This window comes from Protopterus annectens, chromosome 14.part0 (assembly GCF_019279795.1).
Source record: "Protopterus annectens isolate FY-2018-M chromosome 14.part0, PAN1.0, whole genome shotgun sequence".
Taxonomy (NCBI): Eukaryota; Metazoa; Chordata; order Ceratodontiformes; family Protopteridae; genus Protopterus; species Protopterus annectens.
The window spans coordinates 581029278-581051592 of NC_056748.1; the positions used below are offsets into that span (position 1 = coordinate 581029278).

At 36.1% G+C, this 22315-nt stretch overlaps 1 long non-coding RNA gene across 1 annotated transcript in view; it reads left to right on the forward strand.

Annotated features, from left to right (window-relative positions):
• LOC122789114 overlaps positions 1 to 22315 on the forward strand; it is a 116389-nt gene that overhangs the window by 694 nt on the left and 93380 nt on the right. The window lies entirely within an intron of this gene.

A 22315-nucleotide genomic window follows, 5' to 3' on the forward strand; every position in this document is an offset into this window, starting at 1 on the left:
ACTGCGTTCTTGCATATAGGAATTTATCTGAAATAAAGTAAATATACAGAATTGTTTAAGATGACTTAAGAACAGTAATGTTGTATTCCTCTTTACTGTAAATTCCATTTTAAAGTGTGGATGTCCCTGTTAGCATTTTAATTGATTTCCATTTTAAACAATCTGTGTTTTGCCTTTATACGTACTCGCATAGTTACTTGTCTCAATCATAGATAAGCAGAAGCAAACAGTTGGATTTTATGATATGCATGGAGAAGTTGCATGACAATTTATTTTAGCACGCATTAAAAACAATTAACAACAAACAAAGGGTACTGTACGTGCACTTTCTCGTACCAGAAGATGTTGGCAATCTTTTTCTACAGTGATTGTTATAGTCATCGGGAGAAAGAGCATATTGCATAAATCCATTTGCAACACCTTTAATATAAATTACAAGGACCAGGGCGATTTGAATGAGATTACTAAATCCTAAAGTTTTAAGGGAAATCCTTCTAAATCTTATATTGTTGACCGCAAAAGAGGTTCTGCTACCCTATCAAGTAAGTAACGATGCTGCCCATAGAAGAAAAGGACTTTAAAACCGTTTTGACAACAAATGCAGCTGTCTCAGTATTTTGGACGATATTAGAAGAAAATGAATGCAAATCTGTGCTCATGTGCCATCTGGCCAAAAACAAGAGAATCAGCTGCTCATCACAACAGGCACTGAATCCATTTCAGCTAATTTTCCAAGAATATTTGATCCTTGCCCCTGTAAAAGTAGCTTTTTATGTCACAGATCTGTTTTCTCTGAAACTTTTGATAATTACTACTGGAAGAAACAAATCAATAAATTACATATGTAGTCTAGTTCCCATAGGTACATAACATGGCCATATAGTAATCCAAGCTGTCTGTTTTGCAGCCTAAAATCCGGCATTTGCTTTTACTTATCTATACAAGTGTATGCAAATGTGTGTGTGTGTGTGTGTGTGTGTGTGTGTGTGTGTGTGTGTGTGTGTGTGTGTGTGTGTGTGTTAAAATACACGTCACTTACTGTGTTAGTTCCCTGTATCACATTAGTGGAATATTCAAGGGAGAGGTGCTAATAAAAACATAGGTGTACATAAGTGTAAAGGAAATTGTATATGTAACTCGTTAGTACTGAGTTAGCAACATAAGTTGTACCATTTTATAACAGTTAAGCGTCTTCTGCAGGTTGAAGGCTCCACAAACATTTCAATAAACGTCTTGCAAATACACAGGTGGATAGACATATGTGGTCTAAGTCAAGAGCCATTAATGAACAATGAATGAATGAATGAATGAATGAATAAATAAATAAATAAATAAATAAATAAATAAGGCCGGGATGGCGGTACTAAAGTCGGTTTATAAGGGTCCTTTTGGCAGGTTCTGCTATGGGTGCTGGCACACATCCTGCCCACATTCAGCTTTTTAAGCTATGATCTCATTTGCAAGGGTACATGTTCACAGACAGCATTAATCTGATAACAGTGTTATTTAGGCAGAAAAGACATTTGAGGGATAGTCGTATAAACGGAGAAACACATTGAAATAGTTGCCTTTAGCAACTACTGTTAATAAAACAGTGACAATTTCCAATTGTCGCTCTGCGTGGTAACACGAGTCCTTGTTGCTAGTTTGTTTGTTCGTCTTGCTGTTGACGGCAACAGTTTTGTTACCAAACGTGTCTGTTACATCTAGAGTTTACTGGACAGTGTTATTTCAAGAGATATACAATATATCAGGTGCCCCGTGGCCCATTACTGCGTCAAACGTTTCTCTTTCTCATAAAAGTCTGTGATAATCATGCAGCAGCATTTTTAGATCAAACACACACACACACACACACACACACACACACACACCTCTGCTGTGGGCTACCATTCAAAAAAATGTTTCAAGAATTACATGAAAATGATTAAAGGTTTAAAAAGTGGTGCCAATCTGTATTTCTGGCTAGTATAAGGAATCTATATAACGAGGGCATAGTTGGATTCCGTTCTCCCACCTACTAGCAAGTCTGCGTCTGTTCTCTCCACTTTAGCATGTACAGTTAAACGTAGACATCTAATATTGGTTGCAACAATTATTTACATCTACGGAATCAGGTTTGCTATTAGGCTCATTTTAAGTATTGATTATAGTAGTAAAGTTAACCAAAAGTGTGTGTGTGTGTGTGTGTGTGTGTGTGTGTGTGTGTGTGTATATATATATATATATATATATATATATATATATATATATATATATATATATATGTTCTTCTGGTTCTAGTACCTCAGTGTGTGTGTGTGTGTGTGTGTGTGTGTGTGTGTGTGTGTATATATATATATATATATATATATATATATATATATATATATATATATATATATATATATATATATACACACACACACACACACACACACTTTTGGTTGTAACTTTACTATATATATATATATATATATATATATATATATATATATATATCCTTTCCAAATGAATCACTTTCTTAATTTAAGAGACGGTGCAGTGGAACTGCTCCGTAAAATTGTTAGTAAATCATTAAACAGAGTCTTCAATTGTGCTGCTGTTAAACTGTTTAAGGCATGGAATATCATGGTGGTTTTGTACATCGAGTATAATATAAATTAAATATTCTGAATAAAATGCAGGTCCTATTAAACCACTGTACCGGGAAAAGCCGAAATAAGAACAAGTGTGTTCACTTTACCTTAACTTTTCTACAAAGGTTTTTTATGGTTTACTAGTCAGGTGTGCAGAGGCATATTGTAAAAATAGAAAGAGCAGATAGATAAGTAGATCATTTTAAAGAATTCCTTCACATCTTGTGTGGGTCATTTGTTCAAATCTTGTGTGGGTCATACCTTATTAAGAGCTTCTGCACCGATACCCCATTGTGTGTGTGTGTGTGTGTGTGTGTGTGTGTGTGTGTGTGTGTGTGTGTGTGTATATATGTATCTCTCTCGGGGTGTATATATATATATATATATATATATATATATATATATATATATATATATATATACACTGCTTAGTGTAATATTATATATATTTACAAATTAAAACATTGTATAAGATAGATAGTGCCACATATGTTTTATGCCTATGGATTACATTAAGTACCTGAGCAAACATATCCACCTACATTCTAATTGTTTTAATTTATTACTATAGGTTCTCAATGCAGTGAGACTTCATATAGTTGTGCTTCCAAAAGCATCACCAATCATTTACATGTTGCACGGTCTCTGTCTTTCATTAATTAGATAATTTGTTGGCAGTGGCATCTTACTGTCAGGGCTGTACATTACTTCTGTATGTCTTCAGCTGCAAACATTGAGTAGGGTAAATCCCCTGAAATAAGCAAATTATCTTATATGCTATACAGTAGTACCATGCATAAAAATGTGATCAGAAAAGTTGCATAGAAATTCATCTAGTTTCTGTCATGAGAATATAATACCCCCACAAATACACACAAAAAACTCACACCCATTCACATAAGGTGCTTTTTAAGAACATTTTCAGAAATGGATACTATTACTAGTTGAGGTTTGATGGCCAAATATTGTACTACTTGTAATATGTGTTTTACTCCTGTAGTGCCCCATACGGAACATATAAAATTCAAAACTATGGCATGCAATGCATGTTAATATTCTAGGACAGTATGTATTTCAGGTAACCGCATTCCACTGCAGTTCTTCAATGTTCACATACAAATATTGTTTTCCAAGTATGTCAGATATTCCATTGTGGTCTACCACTTGTTAGTTTTTCTTCTTTCCCTCTTCTCTGGACAGAGCTGCCCTCCTTTTCTCAGTTTTGCATTTGTTGTCTATCAATGGTCTCACCTCATTCATAGTGTTTAGGTTCAGGTGCACACTTTACTAGATGCAACTCTTCTCCTACTGTTTCCCGTTCCTTCCCCCTTATTAGCTCCACTGTCCTGTGCTACTCACTAGTGAGTGCATGGCTACTACCACTTTGCATGATTCATTTTGTTACCCTGGAAACTTATGTAAATTTCCTTAATTAGCATGTCATTGTACAACCTGCTCCTGGAAGGTAAACTACAGGCAGGACATTTTTTTTAATATGTCTCTGCTACCTAAACAGAATATTACTCATGCCCCTCATTGGGAAGGTGGAAATATTGTGAAATAGCCCACATTCATTGTTGCTAGTAATGTATGTGCCTTGTACTTCTTTCCCAAGATACTTGATTTTTAAAATGTGATCTTCCCTCAATCACCAAATTCAAATAATACAAAAATGCACACAGAATTAATATATGCACTTACAGCCCACATGAACTGACACAGGTGTTAAATAAAGAATTGCATTATATACTTTAAGCAATGGCATCATACCACCTGTAATCCAACAAATATATATTCATTGAAATGTTATGAAATAGCTACACAATACCTCCCTAAAATACTAAAATATATGTGCTACAAATAAGAAATATTAAGAAATAGCTGAATAATAAAACTGACACGTGTGTATGTGTGCGTCTGTGTGTGTATGTGTGTGTGTATATATATATATATATATATATATATATATATATATATATATGTGTGTGTGTGTGTGTGTGTGTGTGTGTGTGTGTGTGTGTGTGTACATTCACACATATACACATTTTAGGACAGCTGTTGCCTATCTTTAATACAAACTACAAACATAAGCATGATCTACTGTAACTGGTACATCTTCAGAGAAAGTGGTTGAACATATTTTATTTCTGTTAAATTTTAAAAGTTTTTTTGGAACCGTCTCTTGTCAATCCTGCATGTTTTAATTTATCTTTAGAAACATACCATAAAATCATGTTATCTTTATGTTATCTTTCAAAATATACAGATACCTTGAACTGGTATTAGAATTTGAACTTTGTTTAAAGAATATATGCTGTATGCCCTTAGGGTTGCTGCAGTAAGATACATTTTCTGGTTTTAGCTATTTATGTAAGAGTGCAGATAGGTATGTTGATTAGAAAGTGTTTATTTACATATAATCAACACTTCACATTTAAAGTTAGAGTGTCTTTCATAGCTAAATTGTTTGTTTTCTGTCACCTGGGGTTAGAAATATGGGTAAACTACCACAATTTCTTCTCCTGAAGTGTAAAAGGATATAAATGCATTCTGCCTGAGTTAAAATGGCTATTGCAGTACATATTAAAATTTATCAGCTTAATTTTAAATGTCTAGCAGATTACTCCAAGCTCTGCTTTTATTTCCGAGATTGCATAACTGTGTGTCATTAGTTTTTTTTTTTTTTTTTTTTTTGCTGTTAAGAATGTTGTTTCTTTGTGTGACCCTGTTGCATTTTGACTCAGGCTGTCACTAGAGTAAGTATAATATCACACCGAAGTCTTTATCAAGAATACAGTCTTGAAATATCCAGCTTGTTACAATATATAGGTCTAGTACATGCTTTGTTTACACACAGACATATGTGATACCTTTGGCAAATGAAACCCACTACTGTTACACCTTCATTATGTATGCAGTGATATCAAATGCTACACTTATACATTGTTTCATAAACCGCCATACTGTATTCATCATAATATATCACTGATCAGCTTCATTACGCACCATTATATTTACATTACAGTTTCAGACAGTCATCCCAAAGGCCATTTAATTACCACGAAACTGGGTGAGTGACCTAATATGCAAAGAGATTTCTGGTACAGATAGCATTGTCCTTCTATGCCGGTAAAGCAGTATACCACGAAACTCCAAACATATGGCTTTTGCTAAATTTTACTGGATGCTAATTGCATTAGGACAACTTTTTAAAACAAAACAATACAAAAGCTTTTCTTTCTTTTCTTTTCCTTAATTTAGTTTATATTAATTAATTACTCGTTGAACTGAATGCATACCATTGTAAAGCTGACATACGTCATTTCTTTGTTGCAGCTATTCTAAGGTGTATCTAACAATAATCTGGAGAATTATGGGCATGCAGACAAATTTTAGCTTGAATGCACAACAGCACAATCAGAAAACATGTGCATGGATGGATATTGTGTACAAATGACCCACAGGAGCAGAGGATACTACATCAGTGATGGCACAGCATGAGGATCATGAAAAGCATGACCGTTGAGGAAATATAGTATCACTTAGCCTTCCAGATTTGGTAACCCAGTGATCTAGCAAAGGGAAATAAAGTTTAAGAGGGCTCTCAGAAACAGTGGGATATTCTCCTATCTGTTGTCGGGAAAATGCCTGGTAGACTCTGTACAGGCGGCAGTGCTAGATATATATGTTTCATAGTTTATTAAAGTATCTGGACAAATGACTTGCCTTTTCCCAACGTAACTATGAGCTACCAGACAACAAATGTCACAGTATATTATCTTAACATAGGTTGACCTGAATTAATTTGTCACTCACTACCTATATTGCTTAGATATATTTTATTTTTATATTTAACTAACACAGCATAGCACGCGCGCGCGCACACACACACACACACACACACACCTCTTACAGAGTGTACGCGTCTTATATAAGTATTTCAGTTTGAGGTAAAGAAATGAACAGACTTGCAGTTACAATGCTTGCTGCAAACTGTACTGGTTTCATCGTTGCGGGGTGAACCCCAGAGCTGCATGTTTTTTAAAATATCAGACAGAAACTATCAGGTACCTTACCTTAAGCTTTGTCGACGAGAGTGAAATGAATGTAACTTAGTACAATTGCAAATTAAAAGTTCAGTGTAAAAAGAGGGCGATCAGTTATATTAAAATATGAGTGTGTTACACGTTATGATCACATAACGTGTGTTACACGTTATGTGATCATTCTGTTTTAAACACTGAAAGCACCTTTGCTTGATTTGTATGGATCAGTTATATAGTTATTCATAGCATTTCTTATCCCAGTTATCCAATTGCAGGAGGCAGAGGTCCTTTTACAGGCAGTAGTCGGAGTGAAATCACTCGTCTAAACTGGTTCTGATACTTTGCGTCTGGTTATGTTATTTGTACAATAGGGTTCTAAATAAGGTGGCTTTATATGCCTTCTAAAATCATTTTAACGCCGTGTTCTCAACAAATACACGTTACAGATAGTTCTAGCGGGTGACTTCATAAAGTAGTATGAAAACAAATTCGCAAGTGACATAAATTATTATTGGGACAACAGTCACAATAATAATTATGTTAGCCTTCAAAGACATTGGTACAATGTTGTCTATAAATATGGTGGGTTTATAGAAACGATATCTAACAAAAACAGTATATAGATTATAATATAAAGTAGCAAAAGGCTGCTTGCAATGTATGAAATGTTAAGTGGCATATTGACATTACAAGTTTACCCTACACTATCGTTTGCACAAGAGGCAAATGTGTGTAATTTAATTTTGCAACAAGATTTCACAGTCACTACACTTTTACTTTAATGCTGAAAAAGAAACATGGCAAAGGAGTCACAAATCACACAAATTAAGTGTGATTTGGTAATCCGATGACACATATAATAACTACATTGTAGACACACTTCTTGGGTCATCAAAATGCAGTTTTGATTCCCCAGAGAATAGCTTGTCTTTATTAGTTTATTAAAAAATATGACCCAGATTAACAATTTGCAAGGTAAACCAGCGGTGAACGAATTCCATTGCTTTTGGCCTGTAGTGGATAGACATTCTAAAATTGCTTTTTCCGAGGAAACAGTTTTAAGAGTTATTTAAGTTACCGCAAACAATTTGGCAAAATCCATGTTCTATTGCATGTACCCACTCGCACCATTTAAACAAAAGGAATTCAGCTCCAGGGCAAAGGATACAAGGAACGAACTGGGGGGAGTGTGCGAGCAGTAAGTGTCGCTCAAACAAAAGTTAGTCATGCAGAAGTTGTGTAAGGTCTGAATGAGATTTGCATGCCGTAGCCAATACCTCCTGAAGTAAGAACCCTCCTCCTTATTGTACGTGAAGTGTTTCTTTTGTGTGAATTTACGGGGTGAGGCTTCAATGATCCCCCGCAAATTTGCATTTAAATAGCGACATCAAGTGATTCGCGTGCCACACACCAGTGGGCTCCCAGATGTCAAGCCAAAGTCAGTCAGATGGCCATTGCCCAGCTGTCCTCTTCAGCATCACACTAAAGGAGACAGAGGCTTTAAAGGGACAGTGTTGCATTCTACACAATGTTCTAGCTGTACAACTGTGCTATGACAAACATATATATAAATTACAGAACATATCTGTTTTAGTATAAATAATAACAGTTTAGGCATTTGCAACAGAATGCCTTTATTTGTAAGAAGTGAGCATACTTTTTATTATTTATAGGATGGCCTTTTGTTGTTGCAAGGAAAACGTTTTAACCGCGTACATTTCGTCTAGAAACAATAGTCCATTTTTCTTAGGCTTAAGCCATCACCCAAGCACTATAAAATTCTACAGCTAAAAATTGTCTCCATTATTATATACAGACAGTTTGCATAATAGACTTTGCTCAACAAGCCGGTCCTTTAATTTCAAGAGATGGCCCCGATTTCCGGGGGTATATACACGCCTCAGATGCAAGAAGTCACTGTGATTTTTGCTTCACATTGCATTGATGTGAACGGTGTCACTGACCGGTGGGAGTAAGATAAAAGAAGCAAGATCTGCACAGACGGGCAAGACCAAAATAGGCAATAACTAAAGTTATATCCCAGACCATTTGTTTGCATTGCAGCAGAAGAGTAAACAAATAACCGCTATTAATATAATTTCCAACACAAATAATTCATGTGTTTTTTAAACTTGCTAACGGACTACTAATGTGTCGCATTGACTGTTTAAATATTTTTGTTCAGATTTGGCACTCTTTGTTTTAAGCGAAAAGGAAAGTAACAAGGCAGAGATGTTTGCATGCTTTATATAAAACCTTGGGGGTGTAAAATTACTTAGTAATGACAGAAAGGGAAAAAAAGAAGCAGCAGATCTAAATAAGTTATCATATTCTCATAGAACTCAGATTCTCTGACATTTCTTTTCTGTAGAAATCTTTCAAATAACTTTGTAGGGACATGCTTTCGTTTAACAAATCCAGCACCTCTCATTTCTGAAAGGTTTCAACAAACATAAACTCGATAAAAAAATGCTAAACTTGCCCTTTGCCCGTTTTTTGTCTAACCTTCTTCCTCCCTTTCTGTCTCCCACACACGCACACGCACGCGCGCGCACACACACACACACACTTGATATAAATAAATAACAATAGTAAAGTTATTTCAAAATTCTTACCTTAGTTTTTATTCCATTTTAAATATGTGAAATGCTTTAGGGATTGTCATACTTTCAGCCTGACTGCCGTCATTCCTAAATGGAGTGATAAGGTAAAAGGACTCAACCTTGGTAGCTTTTATTAAATTCTGTCTCTCTCTTCCTCTTTGCTTTAAAGTGCAAAATTATAACAAAGACATTGTGGGAAAGGAATAATGGCTTTTGGCGCTTAGGTTAAAAAATAGCGCAATGAGTTTTACACTTTTTGTTAAAAGAATTCTGTGTTGATTTGGTCCCCATAATTTGGAGCCCTTTCCGTGTGGGAATACTTTACAAAGTGACGAAAGTCTGATAAACAGCGCCTCCTTTGGAAAAGTGGGGAGGAACCGCACAATCAAGTCAAGGTTACCAGGAAAAAATAATTACTGGCACACAATAATTTGTGTTACCCACCAAGCAGGAAGCCCAGTTACTGATTAAGTATTGCAAGCTCAGTTTAACAAACGCTTTCAAATCAACTGGAAAAGTATTATTTTGCTGAGTCCAGTGGCATCTGCCTGCCATTCTTCCATGTTTTTTAAAGAACAGAAGCATTACTGCCATAAACAAAGACTCAGAATGATGGTAGACCTGAAACTCATTTTGAAGAAGCACAACTTCTACTTCCATTTCCTCAATCACTTAACACATAATCGTAGGCGGCATTTAAGAATTTAAGAGAAATGACGGGTATGGCACATTTACCTGTCTCTTTCCATCGTAAGTTTTTGGCTAGCTCTTTATTTGAAACCAATATTATCCGTCACGTTAGTTAACTTTCCCTAACGGCTGCAATTGGGTTTATTGACACCCGAGAACAATCCCCAAATTGAAAGCGTAAAAAAAACTAAATAAATAAAAATATTGCACTCTTAGACCTGCACAAGGTTCTAAAAGTACCATTTTACAGTATATGAATGGCAGCAGTTAAGCTTCGCCACCTCCCATGTTGCTCTGAACTTGAACGGATTACAGACGCACGAAACCCACAACTCCTTAGAAATAAAGTTTTCACTGACAGACAAACATCGAGGCAAATGAAACTTATACGGAATGTATTCTCTTTAAAATTTTAGAATGCCATGCGGGATATTGGTCTTCGATAATACCAAACTGATGTGCTTATAAAATTATACAGTCCTTTCAATAGTTGGGAATTCCCAAATAAATAAAAGCAAAATCTAATGAAAATTGAATTTGCTCTCAGCGGTATAAACGGACGCTGCATTTCATTCTGTGTCCTATGCCATGCATTTTTTCAGGTAATCGCAAAGTAACGGGACCTTACACTGTGAAATGTGGACATAACTTTTAATAAAAGTAGTTGCTTTTGGACGGCATGTGCTGTACAATTAATCTAAGTATATTTATTTCAGTTTTTAATTAACTAGTAATGGAAATTCATCAGGTAATAATATATTATGGCGGCTAGCAGGGAATATAATGAGTACACCCTCTTATGCAACGTGAAATCATTTTTTAAATAGCCTTAACTTATACGGCCATGAGTCTTTTCTTGTGTCTACATAGCTCTCAACTAGGACACAGCCCCAAAATAATTGTGGACAAAGGTCCCATAGATCTGGGTCAATTTTTAAATATTAGTGCTACTATTTTTTTAAGTTGGCATAATTAAGTGGATTTATCATAATCCATTTTCTGACCTAAAAGAAGTACGCTACTATACTGAATACCATTTATTTGTCGACTAAATGGTCTCGAAAAATCACAAATTTTAGAAAGGAAGGATCAAATTTTTAATTAGACTCATGGGACTCCCTGAAAATTATTGGCAGTTGAGGGGTGTAAGATTACCGTGCACAGCCTCTGCCATACCGGATTAATTAGGCAAATAAAGCAGATACCTGATTACATAAAGTTGCTGTATTCCACTCAAAAGACTAAGTATATAAACTTTTTTTTGCAACGAATTTAATACGCAATTACTTGTTTGGAATTAATTGTTTCCCTTGTATCCAAGTGTTGAACTGTGTAGTTTGCTTACTGCTGGTAAATTGTTAAAAGTTACAAATAAAGCGATAAAAATGAAATTGTGCAGTTTGAGACCTAACCATTAACTTTATTTACTTTTCACCTGGTTTTAAAGAGCGATAGGGATGAATTTACAAAGGTACAGCGAGTTTAGAACATGACTCATACCTCTAAACTGTACAGATTTTCGCAGAATGTCTAGATCCCCCCTGTTTTTGGTCTGTTCCTCATAAAATTTATGCTTTTCTGGTAAATCACAGAGAATTGAAGTAACTAAATAATGACGTGTATTTGAGTTTCAGACTCACATAATTCAGGAAATGCATGCTAACACATAACCTGTTATTCTAGCAACTTTCTTGGTGTATAAGAACGATATTTAAAATCTGTCCCCATTTTGGGCTTTTGCCCCCCCCCCCCCATTATTTTAGGCTTTCTCCAGATTTCTTACTCTAAGGGGTTGAGAGGTACGCCCAACTTCCCCATTTCCGATCAGCAAACTATACAGACATTGCTTATAAGAAAAGTCGCTAGCCTGGAAAAAACTGGTGATGCTTAAGAGATGTGGAATTGCTGCTTATGCATGTTACTTTAAAGCGCAAGTTGTATATTTGCATTTTTTGTAGGATATTGAAATGAGGCAAGAACCGCAGGGTGGTTTTTCTGCCCATAGCATAGCTGGGGGGCATGTAGGAACAAAGAAAACAGAAAAAAAGTTTATCCCGGCAAAATTTAACATGCCTGAGAAAATGTAAATCGCATTTTGTATTCACATTTTTTTGTAAAAGCATTGCTTTGTCGCATAATAATGGGAATATGTGGAGAGCTTCAAACCAGAAGTGTAGGCAGTAAATTCATTTTGTTCTCGCGCATGCTTATTATTACCTCCTCCAATGTACCTGGCATTTAAAAAATGGTTTTATCGGTCGAGCTGTTGACCTCACCCCAAACTTAACATGTGTAACAGTTTTTAAAAGCCCAGTCAAAAATTATTAGAAGTATTGTTTTTAGATTTGCAATCCTCTCTGTAAGCAAGCTACATACATGTTTTTGATGCATTAGTGTAAATGGTTATAGATATAATACCGTTTGATAAAATCCAAATGCTTCAACATACACTTTACAGTACAAACAGTATTCAGTTACACAATTGCTTCAAAAAGTTCACAAACAGCCTTATTTCTGCGTCTTATAAATGAAGGCCACACGCCGCTGAAATCATTTGCCCCACCACTCTCCGATCGCTAAATATTTAACTCCTTTCTACACTACTTCAGTGGTTAAAGTAAGGTTATCATTTTAGTTTTTAGTGTCAATTTGTTTCACAAGGAGATGCTAATTTTTTTTGAGCAGCACTTCTGTACATTACCGGCATAGTTTTCAACAGACGAGGATGGAGGTTTTCCGCATATACTTTGGCGTAACTATTTGGACTATTGCACCCTAAGAACACACCAACCCAGTGAGGCGATGACCTCAGAGGTACAGAAAAAAAAACATGGACTTTGCGAATGAGTACCAGGTCAATTTTCCCGAGTACAGAAGCAACATATGCAGCTCAGTCCCTTTTACCGCGGTGAAAGTCTGCCACCTACAGGATTTTTCCAGATTTGCAACAAATCCCACAAGGCACGCCTCCTCCAAATGCCTCAACGAATATGTTTCAATTTTGTCATGCAAATGAGCCCCCCCCCCTCCTCACGGTACAGGCATTTAAAAGGCTAAAAGATTTCACTTTAATCAGCATATGCATACCCCTGTGATACACTGTGAGACACGTATATGTACAGAATATTCCCAAAAATAAAGTGACAATGTGTAACCGTTAATGGATGAAAGGGGGGTGGGGGCACAGAGTGGTCGTAGGTTGCTACGAGGCAATTGTCTAGTAGCAGCACAGTATAACTGTAAAGCCTGCTGCCTGAAGTGCCGAGGTTCAACCCAAGCATGTTTTATCAGGTCAGGTGGGACTTCGGATTACGATCTGTTTGGTCAATCTCTCAGCTGTACATCATGATCTTGTATCACATTTTTGCCCAGTCCCTCTTTAAGACATCTGATGTCATGGCAAATCACTGAGGATTTTACAGTCAAAGATACCAAACATTAGAATTTCACACATTTTATTGTTTGGACAATGCATGTTGATGCTAAATGTGTTGCTCTGTTAACTTTTTAAGTTAATTAGAATAACACTTTAAAAGTGTCATTGTTTTTTGGGCTTTGTTTGTCCCTCTCTGATGGTTTACTTTGTCCAGAATTCTTGAGATAATACTTTAGGTGTACAGCAAACAGGTGTCTATGGGTGTTGATGTGTGAAAAAAGGTACACTGACAGCATCGTGTGGGTTATCTTTACGTGCACTTCCCCCTACCTCGCAACACTTTCGAGTTGCATGATTGGGTAATGCAAACTGGTGTCTGGACTTTTTAGCTCGGATTCCTGTTTGATCGGAAAGTTTTTAACTGCATGGGGGAAGTACCCATATCTCCCAACCTTCCCTCTGCAAAATGAGGAACATTGCCTGTCTTAATGTGGAACAAATGGGAACATGGGGAACACTTACAATGCCTTACTAACAACTTAAACTAGGACGTCCAGAGGATGGTTAAATATGATAGTTTTACTTATAGAGTAGTCCTTTTAACGAAACAACATAATCTAGTTCTATTTACTATTATACAAGTTCAGAAAATGCTGACACTAAATGTGTAACGGACCCTTTCAATGCGGAACCTCGGGAAACATGAACTTTTTAAGACCCCAAATGAGGAACGTTCCTCGAAATGACGTGCCCTTGAGAGGCATGGAAGTAACTGATATATCGTGATTGACTGAGCATTTTACAGCCACTGTTTGTTTCTGTGTGTGCGTGGGTGTGTGAGTGAATGTTGGGGTGGGAGTGTTAGGTTTGTCGAAGTGAGTTTATAGTGTGTTGATTTTCGTGGTTACATCACAACGCACCGTAATAATCTCATCGCCCCCTTTTAAGTTTTCTGTTGAGTAAGCTGTGCCCTTCCTCGAGTAAAGTACTCAGATTTCAAATAAAATCAACTGGACGGAGCAGTTTTAGGGCAAGTTATTTTCTAGATTTGTTTTCACCCCACCTCAGCTTGATTAAATAATACTCTTGTCTTGTTGTAGGGTTACTGTCTGTTACTCTTTACGCAGGGCTGTCCCTGCTTGGACAGTAGTGTCCTGCGAAAAAAAAAAACATTAACAATGGCAAATGTCATGAGATTTTAGGACAAATATATTTTCCAAGTTTCCTTTCAATAGTTGCATAAAGCAAATATTTTGTATCTGAAACACTTAAATAACTCAAATGCTATAAAAGCATTTTTTTTATTTTGCCAAAAAAGTGAAGTCCAGTTTATTTGCACTGGTCGTGATATATATAGTCTATCCTGGAAAATCTTACATTTCATAAAAAAATGTCTACTATGGGCATTTGAAAAGGTAGCAGACAATTGTTGCTGAGACTTAAGTCAAGCTGGAAAGAAGGGTAATGGAGCGGGGCGTCCTTTTTTCCTTCATGTTATAAACTATGGCGTACGTTATGAATGTGCTGATCCAGTACATGACTTTATATGTTTGTAGGCGGAAAAAGCTGATGCTTGAACAGATTTTTCAACAGACAAATTTGCCTAACATGGAAATGTATTCCTGAACCGTGGCTACCACTGCAGAGAGAGAGCAAAGCCAGACTATAAATGAAAGAAATCCACTCACTCACTCACTCACTCACTCACTCACTCACTCACTCACTCACTTCAGTGTTTTTTTTTAACAATCTGACATAAACTGTGTAAACTTCCCAATATTACTGTGTCACACACACCTTATTTTTCTAAACATCTAAGCTGATTTGGTCTAGGATAAATCATGTCCCATGGAATTCACTAGCAAGTCCTGTGGCTGTCAAGTCCTTCTTAAACACACTGAACTTCAATATTTTCCGCACCTTTTCTTCATTAAGGAAAAAAATAAGATAAATGGGGCTAAACATTTTGTAGCATTTATGGAGCATAAAATGTACACCAAACTGCTTCTGCTTTGCTTATTTTCTGTAATTATGCTAATGTGTGTAATTCCATAGAAAAGCCAAAAGTAAAAGCGGAACATAGAACTGGTCAAGGTGGCAGGCAACATATAATCCTGGGCCTAATTTATTTATTCTGTTTATTCTATTTATTTATATGAATTTGTTAACAGGGGTAGAAAATTCATAAGAAATTACCAATTTCAGCCTCAGCCTAGGGAAAAGCATAGCAATAAAATGAATGTATAGAATAAAAACAGTGTATCAGTACAATACAATGTGTATAACAGGGCTAGATTATGTAGCAATGAGGTAAGCATAGTTGAGCACTCAGCATGAGAAGTTCTTTGCATTACACAGTTGATTTATTTATTTGATTTGTATTTCTTAAATGGGGTAGGGCACTGATCTCCATGGAGCACTGTGTGGTTAAGTGATTTGCTCAGTGTCACAAGGTTAGACAGTTCTCCCCCTTAGCAGTTAAATTAATATGTTGAGGAAATCAAACCTTGGATAACAGGAAACATCTAATCTCTGTGCCAAGTCCCAGACTTTAAGTTAAAATTAGCTTATAAAGTATGAAGAGATTATATACACTATATGCAAGAGGGTCCAATATTAAGGTAAGTGCGATACAATTAGAGGGATATGTATGTATGTGACTAAGATAGTTATATGAATCTGAGAGAATAGGGTGTACTTAGGTAGTGTGGCTATGGGCATAACACTGGCATTTAGCAAGTTTCAAAAGATGAGTTTTTTGTTTGTCTGGAAGATGGAGTAGGATATTTCTTTGAGACTGGAGGAAATAGTGTCCCAGAGTTTTGGACAAAGAATAGAGAAACAGCGATCTGTACAGTGAAACTTTTTTGGGGGACTAGTGCTGAATGGCCCCAATTTCTGAGGTTGTATGATGAGGGGTCTCATATTAGTTTAACTGCTAAGGGAGAGAATGTTTGCTCGCATACACATTTGAATAGATTGGAGTTTAAGAGGAAGTTAGTGCTTTGCTTGACTGATAGTCCGGTTGCTTTTTCTAGGGTTTTGTAGTGCTATTCATGCTTAGGAGAAAGAGTGATGAACTTACAGATTTTATTGATGATTCATTTTATTCTCCTGTCATTTGTCTTTCAAGCAGACAAAACCAAAGGGAAGCTGTACTCTCAGTTAAGAGAAATGAAGATGCCTTTATAGAGGACCGATCTGGATGCTCTGGATAAAAATGGGGACAGTTTGTTGGCCCAGAAGAGCAGATAGTTTACCTTTTTCTTGGTTTTGTCAAGATGGAGAGTGGAGCTGAGCGAATGGTCTATTCATCGATCATCATATTTAAAAGTGTAGTCATTATGAGTTTTGTGGAGATTCTGTTTGGTACCAAAAAAGCAAGTTTCTTTGTTTTGGACGTGTTATGTACTAGGTTTTTGTTTTTGATCCATTGTATAAGGGAAGGAAATCAGCCTGAAATTCTTTTTGGAGTGCTGGGATAGATGGAATCGACTGGAATAAATCAATTTAATTTGCATATAGTATCAGTAGAAGGTGAGAGGAGCCAAGGGGAAGATTATCTACAATGATGGAGAATCGGTGGGAGGCAAGTTCACATGTGGGACCCATTTCCTGAGATTAGGTGTGGGAGAGAACATGGACTGAGCTTTGACAGTAAAGTATCATTTGCCCAAAGAATGTTCTAGAACCATGGAATGATATATAGTCTAATTTTTATCTCAAGTAGCTGGTTTAAGAAAATGTTGTGGTCCACTAAATCAAATATTTTAGAGATCTCAATAAAATAATGCCTGTCACCATGCCTTTTCTCATGCCTAGAAGGATTTCATCTGTAAGAGTTCAGTGCGCCCCTCCCTTCGGAAGATGCTAGAGCTCAGGTTCATCTATTCTGCCCCTCAGGGTTGACATCCACTTCAGTCACTTTACTTATTTTGCTAGAAACATCACTTCAAGGAAATTTAAATGAAAGGAGATGGTTTCAGCCTTGATTCTGTTTGAAGAATCCTTCTTGCTCATGGAACATTGGATCAACACCACTCTGTGCATAGATGTTGGAGGGGGCTTAAGATTTTGCCAGAACTTTCTATATGTATTTCATAAACCAGAAACAGTATATGACTAAGCATCCAGAAATGTATTGCTGGATGGAAACTGCAGGTGCTAAAAAATCTTAACATCTTAGGATTAAGTGAAATACATTCATGGTTATCAGAAGACTCCACCAGGATGAGTCTTGTCTGTATGTGTGTGATTTTCACTGACAGAATATGAAGGTACAGCTAAGATCTAGACAGTGTTCACTTCTGTGATATGAACATTACATTCTTGTTGTTTGCAGATTATGCTCTCTTCCTAGATGCATTTGCCAACCATTTCCATAATGTACTGGAGTTGCTCATTGTGAGTGTGAACCAGTCAGATGAAAATCATCACTTCCATTTCTGAGGTCACATTTTTTGCTAAGAAAAAAGTAAAATTTTCTCTGTAGTTGAGATAGAGGCAGCTACCTCTGAAAACAGAGACATAGTTAAAGTGGGCTGAAGGGGGCAGTCACCACAGGTGGAAAGTTTTAGGGGATTAGTTTTCAGTGCATTCCAGCATTGAGAAGAAAAAACAAGCAAACAGTTTGCTATATTTTAAAAAGAGAGAATGAATGAAAGAGGAGCTTTTTTGGGCTTTAATTTAATGTTGTGGAGAGGGGTGCTAGATAGGGGGATGACACCAGGTACAAAAGTAGCTAGCTAGACCACTAAGTTGTTCATGAAAATGTATTAAATCATTTTCAAATGTTGCAGCCTATAGCTATAACAAATTTTAAATGTGAAAGTCTATTTCTGAGAAAGATATGCACAAATCTATGTTGCAATATAAGGCTAAACACTTGTAGGTATTTTGGTATGGGTAAGTCAAAGTTCCCGAGAGATCCTCAGAAGAAAAATGTACTTTCCCAAGTATAGCAATGTGTCTGCATATATCTTTAGCATAATAATTTAATATAAGTATAATATGTTTTTGTTGCTACTGCATAATGAGTTTCAACCCTGCTGGTCTAACAGTTATCTGAGGGTCTTATACATTTCCACTGTGACTTATCAAGTTAAAGTTGGTGAGGAACTAACTTGGCAAGCACAGCTGATTAGAAATTTAACACTGAAGAAAAACTTAGATGTCAGCATTTTTTTTGCAGGGAGGGGATCCCCATTTGATGCCAATGTGGAGGACAACCCCCACTGACAATCTGAGCTTATATATGTTAACTACACAGTTTCACTAACACAGCCAGAAAGGAAATTTGTGAAAACAAGTAAATTGTTGCCAGTACACACTGAGAAACTACACTGGCAGCAATATCTAATGAAAAAGAATCATATGGGGGTTCAGTATCAGTAATTTGAACTCAGTTGAGAACCATGTTAAGTTTGCTCTCAACAAGGTGTAGGAACATGATTTCACATACATCATGTTACAAAATAAATTTGGGCTGCTGACTCAGGCAATGACACTGTTTTTCCATTTTCCACAAAAGTCTTGTTAAATTCTAAAATTGCTACTAGACATTAGCATATAACTAAGAAACATAGTATATGTTTTGATTTGTAATGCTTTGATCATAGTTGGAGGCTTGTTTAGCAGCACTGTATTAGATAAACAGTGCAGATATTAGCGTTTCAAACAGACACTTCTGAATGCTTTTAGGGCAGTACTGCATTTCTCTTCATAAATGGTCCAGATATTGAATTTTTTCTAGATAGTCTTCCATATCATGAACAGTTTTAGAAGGAAAACACAAACACGGTGGTGTCATTAGCTGTTAATAATGACATACTCTGAATCATTTCTTTACTGGTTCTTGAGACAGTTCAAGGGGATGTTCTAATCTTGCAAACATGTATGTCAATGTCTCTTGAAACATTTCCTTGGACATCACTCTAGACAACTAAAGATCAGAAATTTAAAATGAAAAAAAAAAAAATAAAAACAGCAAAAGATCATCACTAGGTTTTGCAGAAGAGGGGGAGCTATAAAGCTTGGACTAGATCTAAACATAAAGTATTCCAGAACAACAGCATCATGAAACAACAAAACAAAATGGGGACTCAATTAACCTGCATTACCAAATTTAAGAAAACAATTAGCTGGATATCTCAGTGGTATAATGCTGCATGACAATTTTTTATGGAAAGGTAGCAAAGTGGTATACCATCAGAGACATTGAGATAAATTGCCATGGATATGTTGGTGTTCATGATCTGTCCATTTCTACTGGAAGAGAAACATAGATCATAGGTCATCTTAAAGATAGCTGTATGTGTTACAAAGGCTGGTGAAACAGCAAGCAATTGTCAGGCTGGACCTTTAAAGAAGAGACTGTCCATTGGTATACTGTCTCAGATATCTGGCATTATGAGAATCGTTTCATATCATGCAAAATAAGTGGAGAGTAAGGAGCTTTCCTAATGGAAGCATGCACATAGAAAACTAAATATATTCTAGACAAGTAGATCTTGGTGTGCTTTCTTAAAAGCCTATACTAGAAGTTATATGCACAGAAATAATGTGTTATTTTCATGTATCTTATGCTACCTTCTGTTTCATTACTGCACTGCAGTTCCAACAATAGTGAGGAAATTGGAAGACTTGTTAAAGATGCTACATAGACTTTTCTTGTAAAATGTAGATCAGAAAACAGATAATTAATAACACCTGCAAGTACTTTAAAACTGATGAAATTAAATTCAAACAGTATTCAGATTAAAAGCACTTTTTTGTGCACTTTTACAAAATCAGGAATGCATTGTAATATAATGTAACAGCTATTATAAAGCACTGTAATGAACGAAAGCATAGCTATACAATATTAACAAAACTTCTTTAATTGGTCTCTTGTCAAATAATTGTTTTAATTTTGCTATAAGTTCTTTCCAAATTCAGTGTGTAAGAGATTGAAACATATTATATAATTCCATCTGTATAAATACCTTAACCATTATACTAATTCCCAACTATATCTGTTAAGCAGTAACCAAGTACTCAATATTAAATGTGATTATTTTTTCTTTATTTTATGAGTTCCTGCCCACAATTGATAATTAGCTTGTCCAATGACTGACTGTATATCATCACCTTTCTCTCTGGTACTAGACCCCAAGACTGGCAACTGGCTGGTTGGAAATGGAAATAGGAACCATAGGAAAGGAGACTTGGCAAAACTCCTTGCCACATACTCCTCTAGGCAGAGCTGTCTGTGGAATGGTAAAGGGATGGGAAGCATATAGGAAAATAGAGACCAGCTAGTCACCTGATGCATCACTGTGCAATGCTTGCAAGGGATTCTGCATGCTATACCCTACTACCTCCCCCATACAATGACATCATACATGATATTAGACAAGATAGGCTATTAGTTGTGGCTTGAGTACATGCCCACCCTGTGTACTGAGTGGTCATTCATCCTCTAACCTCTTACATGATCAGTCTGATGATCCTTCTGGCCCCCATTTTATCAGTGAGAGAGCTCCCTAGACCACTAGAATAGATATGTCCTTCCTCTCCTGCCTGTGCCATCAATTGGCAGGCCTGCTATTTGAACTCAGATCTCGAGTCATAGTATGGGATTCATTTCCCTATAATATTGGCATAAGTTTAAATCAATGGTTATTCAGGCAGTTTTAAAATGTCTGCCTTTAGATATGTCAAGCCATCCATTGTACCTACAAAAGTGTTATTATGATATCAGTTTCATCAGTAAATGTGAAAATATTCCATTCTAAGTTTGTTGCTTTTTTGAGAAAATTGAGACAAAAGCTAGAAAAACATAATTTTTCATCTCCTGAGAAATGCTCATATGTTTTGTGAAAAAAAGGCTGTTGAAGGAATGGTTTCCCCAGTGAAATATAAACATATTGATTTGATATGGGCATAATTCAATAGTGCTCATGCATGCTGTGACCAAATTCATTTTAGGAAAGCAACTACTGAGTAAGTTACTGTGTCATTGGTAATGTAAGCATATAGTATGTCCATGGCCAACATTAAAGCATAGAAACGTACTCTAGCTTTGAACCCTAATATTGGGTTACATCTACACCTAACAGTAAGCAGAGACAGTATTTTTTGCTATTATCAGTAACTTAAACTCATGTGGAAATAATGTAGGTTATGGTAAAGAGATGTGACAGAAATTGTCATGTATCCTGTTGCAGTTTGTAAATCATTCATTACTTTTTTGGTAAGAAAAAATACAATGAGGCATTATTACCCTGTAAGTTGTTAATTCATATGCATGGTTGGTGATGTTCTAACATTTGTATAAGAGTACACAGTGTGACCATGAAATTGATACAAAGAACTTTTTAAAGGTTTCCATGTCAACAACTTGTATCAGAGAGGAGAGTGTTGTAGAAAAGAAATCACATGCTTAATGCAAGGATATATTTTCTGGATGACATGTGAACCTGAGAATGCTAAATAGAAATGACATTTTACTGTTACAGTCATAATTAAAACACAAGTTATCAATAATGGAAGAACTAGAAATGGTCTTTGTGAACAATCAGCTTATTCCTTGTTACCTCTTTATTTATTTTAGTCAAGGACAACCCATGATACAATTATTTTGCTTAGGAGACAGCAGTGTAATATGTGTGAGAGAGAATTTTCTCACAGCTACATGATATTACACTTGCATAGCTTGAAGCATGCTATAATGTAAACACTTCTTTTTGCAGCTGAAAAAGCTGATACTTGACAAGATTTAACCTTAGGTTTCTTGATGCAAAAGCTTGCACTCATTTTCTTGTAAATTATATCTCTGTTCTTAGACAAAACTTTTTCAGATTATAATTTTCCTATAACCTGTGAATTTTGGTGATTATATATTCTTACTGTGTCAGACTATGTAACGGATTCTCAGCCAGGATTTGTAATTATGGTGGAATACCACGCCTTGTACTCTAGTTCCTTCAGTATCTTGGGAAC